Raw genomic sequence first — 10089 nt, forward strand, 5'->3', positions numbered from 1 at the left:
AATATTTTTAAAAATCAGTCCTGAATAATCCACAAGAAGCAGAGATGATGTGATGCACAGTGAAAATCCCAAGAGCTGATGTGATGCGACACATTCTGTCCCTCCAGCTCAACATGTCCTCTGATTTCTTTCTAGGTCAGAGATGGAGACGTGGACAGACAGTCAGGGTAAAAAAGTATGTTACTGTATGATTCATATGAGATATGTTGATTGTTTGATCTTAGCCTCTTGTAGTAACTTCCAAACCAATAATAATAATAATTACTGCAAATGACTGCATAAAAAAATCAGCTTGTGTTAAAATAATCTGAAGAGTTTCTGTTTGGTCTCTCAGATTTATCCAGTGACTCAACAATCACAGTCAAATCGCATCGCCCTGCTGATCAACATTGAAACGTTTAATACAAGTTTATACAAATGTAGAGCTGCGAAAGATGAGAAAGTCATGCAAAGTCTACTTCAAACTCTTGGATATGAGGTAGTGAGATGTGGGGACATCACTGCAAAGGTAACTTTTAAAAGCAGAAAAGGTTTCTTCACTTGCACCCAGTTTTACAAACTGGTTAAATGATCCAGTGACGGATTTCTTCTCACAGATGATCGATAAACCTCTGAAAGAATTTTCTGAACACCCAAAACTGGCCCTCACAGACAGCGTGTTTGTGACTTTGGTGTGTTATGGAGGCACGGGAACTGAGGAGTTTGAAATTGACCAAATCTTTCAGCACTTAAACTCAAAGAACTGTCCTGCACTGAAGGACAAACCAAAGATCGTCATTATTCACGCCTGCAGAGGAGGTGATTCTCATCTGTCCTCACACACCCAACAAACAGCATGAATGAATCTTCAATGAATTTACTGTTAATATTTGTTCATTTGAAAAGGTAAAAGATCGACACGTTTCAGTAAGTCTGTGTGTTTGTTTCAGTGGGGGAGGAATCGGTGGATTTACTTGATAGGACACAATTTGTGCCCACAGACGACATCGAATCTCTGTCAGTGAACTCTGTCAAAGGTCCTCGGACACACAATGAAAAGGATTTCATCATTTTTCATTCCAGCACCACTTGTAAGTGCACCACCCTCCAATAAGTAACATTTAGAACAATCAAACACCGCCTAACTACAGATATGATCTGGTTCTGTTTGCTTGCAGACACAGGTTCATACACTCATGAAACATACGGTTCTGCCTTCATCCAACACATCTGTGAGGCTGTCAAAAAGCACTGCCTTAGAGATGACATTGAGGAAATATTCAGAACGGTAAGTTTGGCAAGTGGAATATATGGAATACACAAATACATACGACAAGAGGCTATCTATCTATCTATCTATCTATCTATCTATCTATCTATCTATCTATCTATCTATCTATCTATCTATCTATCTATCTATCTATCTATCTATCTATCTATCTATCTATCTATCTGTGTGTGGAATCATGTTAAGTGCAGTCTAACCAACAGGTCATGCAAAGCTTTGAAGAATTCCCATCTGAGCAGATGCCAACCAAAGAGAGAGACACTCTGACAAAGCGCTTCTACGTGTTTCAAAGTTAGTGTTACAGGTTTTTGATGTGACTTTAAGATATTGTGTTGTTTTGGGATGACAGGACACATGAGACTGCATGAAATGTTCAGTCTGGTTTATTCACATCGATGAGCGACTGATGGAACTAAAGAGCAATGATGATGATGATGATGAACAAAACAGAAAAGCATCCCACAACATTAAGTTCCCAGTGGACAGTTCTGCGTGGCATCAGTCCATATGAGAGTCCTCCATGATCCCACAGGGCTTCAATAATGAGGTCCAGGCTCTGAGGAAGCCGGTGCATGGCTCACAGTGTTTCATTGTGTTTGTGTTTCATTGTGTTTGTGAAGTTCACCTGATCGACACACCAGCTGTCAACAACTGTACCATCCGTGCTCCAGTTATGTTGAGTCTTCCCAGGCACCTCAACCCCTACTCACATCTTGCGTCTCAATGGGTCACATGATAGAGTGAGGCAAGGTTTCACCATAGTTTCATCCAAAAGCTCTGCTGATAATGACCCACACCTTTTTTTATAACTTGGATCTTGTGATGAGGCACATGATCAATAGTGTGCCTATGATCCTCTTAAGTGGACAACTCCCACTAGAGTTTAAACACCAAAGGAGAAACCTCTTCAAAAAGCTTCATGAGGTCCAGTCGCCGTCTTCCAAAGCTGCTTAGATCGAATAAACGGTAAATGGACTGGTTCTTATTTAACTCAACACAACGTGCCTCATTCACCTTTTCTATATAAGAGCTTTCTATCTAACATGCACACATATTTATATTCTGATGGATGCGTTGAATCCATCAATCTTCTTCAGTAGTTTATGTAGACTAAAAATGACCATGACAAGCAGGACGAATGTCAGCACATCAAAGTCTCTTGGTGGCTTTACTGCTTCCACTCAACTGATATATGAGGAAAAAACACTTTGACTTCCTACTTTTGTTCTGTTTCATTCAAAAAAACAAAACATGTAGGTGTTGTGAAAATTGTAATATTTGATTTTAAAAGAGCAATTCTGATTCAAGATGCACCTGAAGAAGTGAAGCAGTGGTCTGCAGGAAAGGAGTCTCTAAACAGGTATGAACAGATCCCTTCACTCAGCCTGTTTGTTTTATGCAGATGTAAGAGCTACATGAAGTCTTCCCTCTGTGACAGTATGAGTGATGATGTCCATGTTAGCATGTTGCCAACGACTGTGCTGGTTTGACCCCTCCTCTCCCTGCAGGGTGGAGCCTGATGGCGTCCGACGGGTGAGCTCGGATCTGAAGAAGTGTACGTTTGATTTTATGATGATTCTTGGAAACAAATCCAACCGTCTTTAAACTACTGTGTCGCTCATTCATATCTCTGATATCAGGAGTCACCATCAAAGAGCCGATCAACGAATAGATGATCGATCAATAACTGCAGCTGGATTTATTTGTTCTCTCTATCAGATTCCTATCAACTCACAATCGACCCAAACACAGTATACAAATGGATCCAGCTGTCTGACAGCAACAGAGAGGTGATGCGTTTGAATGCACAGCAGCCATATCCTGATCATCCAGAGAGATTTGACCGCCCTCAGCTGCTGTGCACAGACGGGCTGACTGGTCCTTGTTACTGGGAGGTTGAGTGGAGTGGATATGTTTCTATAGCAGTGAGCTACAAAGGAATCAAACGGAGAGGACACAGTGATGACTGCTTGTTTGGACTGAACAGTCAGTCCTGGAGCCTGGACTGCTCCTACTCTTACTCTGTCTTGCACAATAACACAGAAACCTTCATCCCCAAAGACGTTGTCTCCAACAGAGTAGCAGTGTATGTGGACCATCCTGCCGGCACGCTGTCCTTCTACAATATCTTCTTGGACTCTCTGATCCACCTCCACACCTTCAACACCACATTCACTGAACCTCTGTATCCTGGATTTGGAGTCTGGTCTCATAATTCTTCAGTGAGAATAATGAAGCCGGTCCATGTGCACTGCTCTCCTCCAACAGAGTAGCAGTGTATGTGGACCGTCCTGCCGGCACAGCAAACAACCTCTATCCTGGATTTGAAGCTTGGTTTCATAATTCTTCAGTCAGTCTGTGCTTAGTTCAGTATAAAACTCTGAGAAGCACTGCTAAATAGACCTTTCAGTCTGCATCTTGCACTCAAAAACACTTTCAGATTCATGGATTCAATGATTTAATGTTTTAAACTCCTCTAAATGATTCCTTCTTAATTTCAATCCGTTGAAGATTGAAGCTTCCAGCAACCGTAGAGTGTGAGCCAGGGTCCAAGCTGGACAGGTCACCAATCTGAGACAGGGCTGACATTAACTTCATTCCACTAACTGCATGTCTTTGGACTGTGAGAGGAAGCTGGAGCACCCAGAGAGAATCCAAACAAACAAGCTGAGAACATACAAACTCCACACATGAAGGTGAAGTTGGACTCGGGACTTTGTTGCTGTGAGGTGACGGTGCTGACCTCTGCACCAAAGCTCTTCTGACATGGGGCTGAGAAAATATTTTGCACTGCTGATCAGAAAGAGAAATTCCTGCTTGAACAATGTTCTTTGTGTGATAGAGACTAAATATATATTGATCTTCAGTTTTCTTTACTGATGTGCTTTGTGTGAAGTGTGTTTCTTCTGCTTCGAGTATTTTAAAGTCACTGATACAACAACCACGTTTTTCCTCACCTGGAGCCTTTCAATGAGAGCTTTAGATGAGAAATTCATCATGATGTTTAAATTGAATTCAACTTTATTTACACAGCACCAAATCACAACAACAGCCGCCTCAAGGTGCTTTATATTGTAAGGTCGACCCCACAATAATACACGCAGAGAGAAACCCAGCAATCATATGAAGTCCAGATATGTAATAATCATTAACATGATCAGAGCCACGAGTGGTTTTAATCTCAGGAAGTTTATACAACAACTTGTAGCACCAACTGTAGTTAAATGAGGCTGCACAACATGAAATGCAGACTACAGAATTTCACTTTAATAATACTGAATGAGAGGAGCAGCAGCTAAGTCGTCTACATAAACCTGGAACAGTGTTTATTGATAGGCTGCGGACACTGCGCTGGTTGCCTGGGGTCAGGAAACTCTCAGGGTTTGCCTGCTCTCGTTGTGCCTAACTGAGCTAGTCTGGGTAAACAGGCACAACATTCACTGGCTTCATCTGGACTGAACCACGGGGAGAACCGGTGACAAGAACACTCTTCCTCCTGGAAGAGGGAGCATGGCTCCTCATCCTCCCACCACAACCACACCAATGATGAAGCTGGTTCATTCATGGAACTGTCTGGAATGCCGAATAACAGGAGCTCTTACAAGCTGGGCACCAGCGTCACAGCTTGAATGCTGGGTGGCAGCGGTGATGGTGGTGACCTGGGTGACCGGTGCAATAAGACTGCTGACTAAGAAGGCAGCAACAGACGAACTCCAGAAAACTCATCTCCAGTCAACCAGGGAACACATGATGGTAGGTCAACATAGACTGACACAGACACTGAGGAATAAACAGCACTATTTAAACACCCGAGGGTCAGAGGCATCAGGAGAAACAAGAGTGTAACAAGACGCAGGTGAGGATCATCAGAAGCAATGAGACAGAAGGTAAAACTAGACCAGCAACCGTCAGGACGTCAGAACCTTTAACTAGGGGAGCTGACACGAGAGGACACGATTGGAAAGGGAACAAATTAAACTCTGAACCAGGTGAACAACATTACTGCAAATACTTTGTGTTACAAATATTTTTCAGAGTCACCTATTTTAATGCAGCCCCTCACTCTGACAGTGTAATTTCACAGGATTAACTAATTTATTTGGATCACGTTTGAAATGTCATGATTTTTGCTGTAGATTAACAGATGGGAGCATTCAGACCACTGCAGTAGCAACAACCAGTTCAGTCAGCGCTACTTTCTCCTGAGATGAAGCCAAAATGTTCCTTTCTTTCTTTCCGTGTTTAGAAGCATCTGGACCTGCTCGTCATCACTCGTGTCCACTTCTTACACTTACAGTGCATTTTTGAGGAACACCTTTACTGTGTATATATCACGGTTATTATAGTGAACTAATATAATCTGCATGTGAAAAGCCTTTTGGTTAACTAAAACAAAAATAAAAACTAGACCTGAAATTATTTTGTGAACTTGGAAAAAAGAAAGATTAACGGTGGAAATCCCCGTAGTTTAAATATTTGTGAATTTGATCAAAACGTTCAGAATGTGCTTTATGAGGCTTTATGAGGCTTTATGAGGCTTTATGTGACGTTTGCCATCCAGGCAATAATAATTAATAAAGACTAAAACTAAAACAGACAATGACAGTTAAAAATAAATATTCTTAAACATTGCAAACTAAACTGAAATGATTCAACTCAATCTAAAAACTTATTAAACCTACATTGAATTAAAAGCCAAATGTGATGGTCTCTGTCGTCTCCGGCTGATTTCTCGGTTTGTTTGCTGTCTGTCTCTCGACTTTAGTTTTCTCTCTCTCCTCTGTCTGTGTTCCTTTGTTGTTGTTTGTGTTCCTTTGTTGTTGTTTGTGTTCCTTTGTTGTTGTTTGTGTTCCTGAGTGGGCCTCGTCTCAGCTTGCTGCCTCTGACCTGACCCACGTGTCTCCGATGATCTCAAATGCAGAATTGAGCTGGCTGTCATTCTTCACTGGACTGTTGGATTAGAGTTAGTGAAGCCCTGGCTCCTCCTGCTCAGTGTTTGTGCTGCTTCTGATGCTTCAAGATACTTGCTGTGTGTTTCTTCTGTGTAGACTTCTGGTTTTGATCTTCCCAGGTGTGTGGTAAGACAAACCCTGAGTTGAGAGAGTGTTGTGTGGACTCCTTTCCTCCCTGGACTCCCTGGAGCACTATACGCCTCCAATGAACTTTACAAATCATATATTTGAGTCCAACCTGCCTACCAACACAGATACACAAAGTCAAAATATGTAATGTAAAGCCTTAAGACTGCATTATAATAAACAACTAAATGTTCCAAAATGCAAAACAGAACTACGAATGTTGAACAACCTTAAAAGTTCAAACATTATTAATCGCACCAAATTCCAACAACAGTCCCCTCAAGGTGCTTTATATTGTGAGGTAGACCCTACAATAATCAGACCCAAGATCATGTGCAGCCGATATTTTACAGAATCTGTCCTCTGTGTTGGAAAGGCTGTCAACTGTGTGTGGGAGCCCCCTTGTGGCGAGAGGGCACAGGTGCACTATTGAACACATGTTCCAGGGATCAGAGTTTGAGCGGACTGACTCAGCGGGGGATGTCGACACACGGTGTGAGTCGTGCGCGTTGCTAAAGAACTGAGTGGACGTGGAGCCCTGCCTGGAAAGGACAGCTTTAGTCTTTTAGGCATTTAGTGGATGTAGAAGTGCAATGTGTATTGGCCTGTTCACCTGTGTGGCTAGTTCATGCTGCTAATGTTGTACACAATAATAATACTGCACACTTTGTATTGATCCCCGTGGGGAAATTCACTCAGTGAAGCAGTGGGCAGACACCAGTGCAGCGCCCGGGAGCACTGTGTGGGGATGGTACCTTGCTCAGGGGTATCTCAGGGTAGCCGTTCAGGGGATTCGAACCCTTGACCTTACGATCATGGGGCGACCGCTTTGGTTGATTGGCTGTTTTGTGTTGTTGGGTGTATTGGCAATTAATGTCATGGACTGTGAGGTTTTCTGAGTAGTGCATGGAGATCTTCATATCGGAATTTCCATTTGTAGTTCTGGTCAGACTGGAAGAAAGCTCATGAATCTTAATTCATGACTTAAATGTTTGTTATATTCAGTATTTTGTATATGTTCTGCTCTTGTTAGCTAACAGCTAACAGCCCCCCACCTACGAGTTCTTGTACATCCTCTGTAAGCCTGCGGTTGCATTACTGTGCTGCTGTGCTGCGCTGTTAAGCTACAGAATCACAGTAAAGACGGAATAACCTTATTTGTGCGTCCTGTGTGTTCTGACACCACAAGGTGAACACCACTGCTATTCAGCCAACGCCGATACAGTCCTGGGTTCAACCCAAATTAACTCAGAATCAGAACAGAAGTAGAAAAAATGGCTTCTAAGTACACAGCAGATTGTCTCTCTCACTCACTGTCTGACTGCTACAACTATCACAGCCGAACATAAACACAGGTTCAGATATGCTTTTTTCCCTGCTGTCAAATAATTGTGTAGTTATCAGTGAATTCACTGTCACTGATGATTCCAGGGAATCCTCTCCTCCCCAAACTTTACAGTCTGAACGGGAAACTTGTGCAGACACTGATGTGGTGAAGCCAGCCGTAAAAGTCACTGTCTGGATGTACTTGTACTTGTAACTGCACCTCTTTAGTTTCTTTTAACACCAGCAGATGTTTCGCTGTTCATAAAGACTCTAAACAGGTTTCTGTCTGGCTCCACCCACTGATGCTGAACTCAGCCAATGAGATGGTCTCTCTGTGCAGAACTACAGCCTGATATTGAGGAGAAGGCTGTGCAGCAGAGAGGCTGCTTAGTCTTTTCATTCTGCTGAACTTTGTTCATCTGCTGTGTGACTTCAGCACCTGAAACATGTTCCTTTACCTGTTTGTACTTTTCTCTCACTGCATAGGTGAGTGTTAGAACACAGAAAAGTCTCATGGTGACAAGATTTGATCAGGAAATAAAAACCAGAGGAGACACAGATTCAGGGAGGAGCTGAGCTGCGACTGAAGAGCAGGCGAGACAGAGAAACCTCCACATTCAACACAGAAGATTCAGTCCAACATGTTGTTGTTGGGCTGTTATGAAACTTCTCTGTTAATCATCATGATTCTAACAGGTACATGTGAAAAAACTTCATCCTAATATTTTAATTATTATTCACGATTTCTTTGTATAATATTTACAGATTTCTGTTTCTTTAGGTGTCAGCTGTCAACAACTCACTGCCAGCAAAGCTGAAGAGTCCAGTTTGGAAGGCAGCACAGCTACTCTGTCCTACAGATACTCCAGACAAGCAACTGGAAGTGATCAGTTCTACTGGTATCGACAATATCCTGGAAAACCACCAGAGTTCCTGACCTTTAACTTGGGAACACAAAACACAACAAATTCCAAACTTTCTGTCAGAATGGTCGATGACAGAAACGGTCTGAACCTTCAGATCTCCTCTGCTGCAGTGACAGACTCTGCTGTGTACTACTGTGCTGTGAGGCCCACAGTGACAGGAAACAGCAAAACTCTGTACAAAAACCTTTGGAGCAAAGACAACAGAATACTCCACAACATCCACTAGAGGGAGCCACAGTCTGTTAAACCTCTGTAGACTCTGAGAGAATGAGCCACAGCTGTGACAGCGAACTTCAGCAGCTACAATAACGTCACGAGTCTCCTGAGTCTTGTAATCACAGTGTTCAGCTCAGGTGAAGCCTGTCATGCAGCAGCAGAGCAGCAGAGCTGGAAGAAACACAGCCGTGGGAACATTCCTGTTTCAAACCAAACACTCATCTTTCTCTGTTTTGTTTGCTCACAGAATATTAAGAATATTTTAATAGATGATTTTAGCTCTTGCAGATGATTCATTCAGCAGATTACAACTAGAAAACAGATTTTTACGGGAGGCTTTGATTAACCTGAAATTGCTCTGAGTATAAATGTGTGTGAAAGGGTGAATGAGGCTGTTGTATGAAGCACTCTGAGCGCTCAAGTAGAAAAGTGCTTTATGAGAAGCAGGAAGCTAAAGCTGATAAATGGAGCAAGTCTTGTTTTTCTTCATTTTACTGAAGCTCTTTATAAACCTTTTCCTTCTTAAGGCTTTTTTCTTTTGTATGAAAAATAAATCCCTCGCTAATACACACGTCAATGCCAGACTTAATAATTAACCTACTTTAAAAACATGCACATTACATTACATGAGCTAAAAGGTGGTGTCAAAGACATATCCACGTTCTATCTGAACATATTAATGCTCACAAAGATGAAAGTTTCCCAAGGCACGAGCATGTACATGAGCTTCCTCTTTTATTCCTGCTGAAACATTTGTTCACAACATTACCGGAGAAGATACGCCAAAGACAGGGTCATGGCCAAACGCTACTGTTGCTCAGTGCATAACACAACAGAGATCATTTGTGACACACGTCTTCCTCTGATCAGATTTCAAAGCCAAAACATTTTAGAATAAATTTACTTACAATATTTATTAATTACACATTTATTACCTTTATGTAACTAAATCATGTCCTGAACTAATTACTGTCTTTGAGCAACACAGCAAACACAGAGCAGAGAGGAGGAGCAGAGATTCAGGGAGGAGCTGAGCTGTTACTGAACTATAGAAGAGAGAAAAACCTCCACATTCAACAGAGTTCAACACAAAACAAACTTTATGTTCCTCAACATGCTGTCATTACATCACTGTGTTTCCCCTCTGATTCTTCTCACTCTCACAGGTCTGCTCACCTACACAGGAAACTATGTTCAATTCAATGATTACTGTAAATTTTGTGTAACTGATTAATAACAGATATTCCTTTTTCTTCAGTTATCAGATGTGAAGAAC

The 10089-nt window shown here is 42.0% G+C and overlaps 1 pseudogene; it reads left to right on the forward strand.

Moving 5' to 3' along the window:
* Positions 1–445: 445 nt before the first annotated feature.
* Positions 446–3540, forward strand: LOC146612724 (stonustoxin subunit beta-like; annotated as a pseudogene).
* The last annotated feature ends 6549 nt before the right edge of the window (positions 3541–10089 follow it).

Source organism: Diplotaxodon limnothrissa, linkage group LG18 (assembly GCF_057381915.1).
Source record: "Diplotaxodon limnothrissa isolate DT_005_m linkage group LG18, D_limnothrissa_male_GT1.1, whole genome shotgun sequence".
Classification (NCBI taxonomy): Eukaryota; Metazoa; Chordata; class Actinopteri; order Cichliformes; family Cichlidae; genus Diplotaxodon; species Diplotaxodon limnothrissa.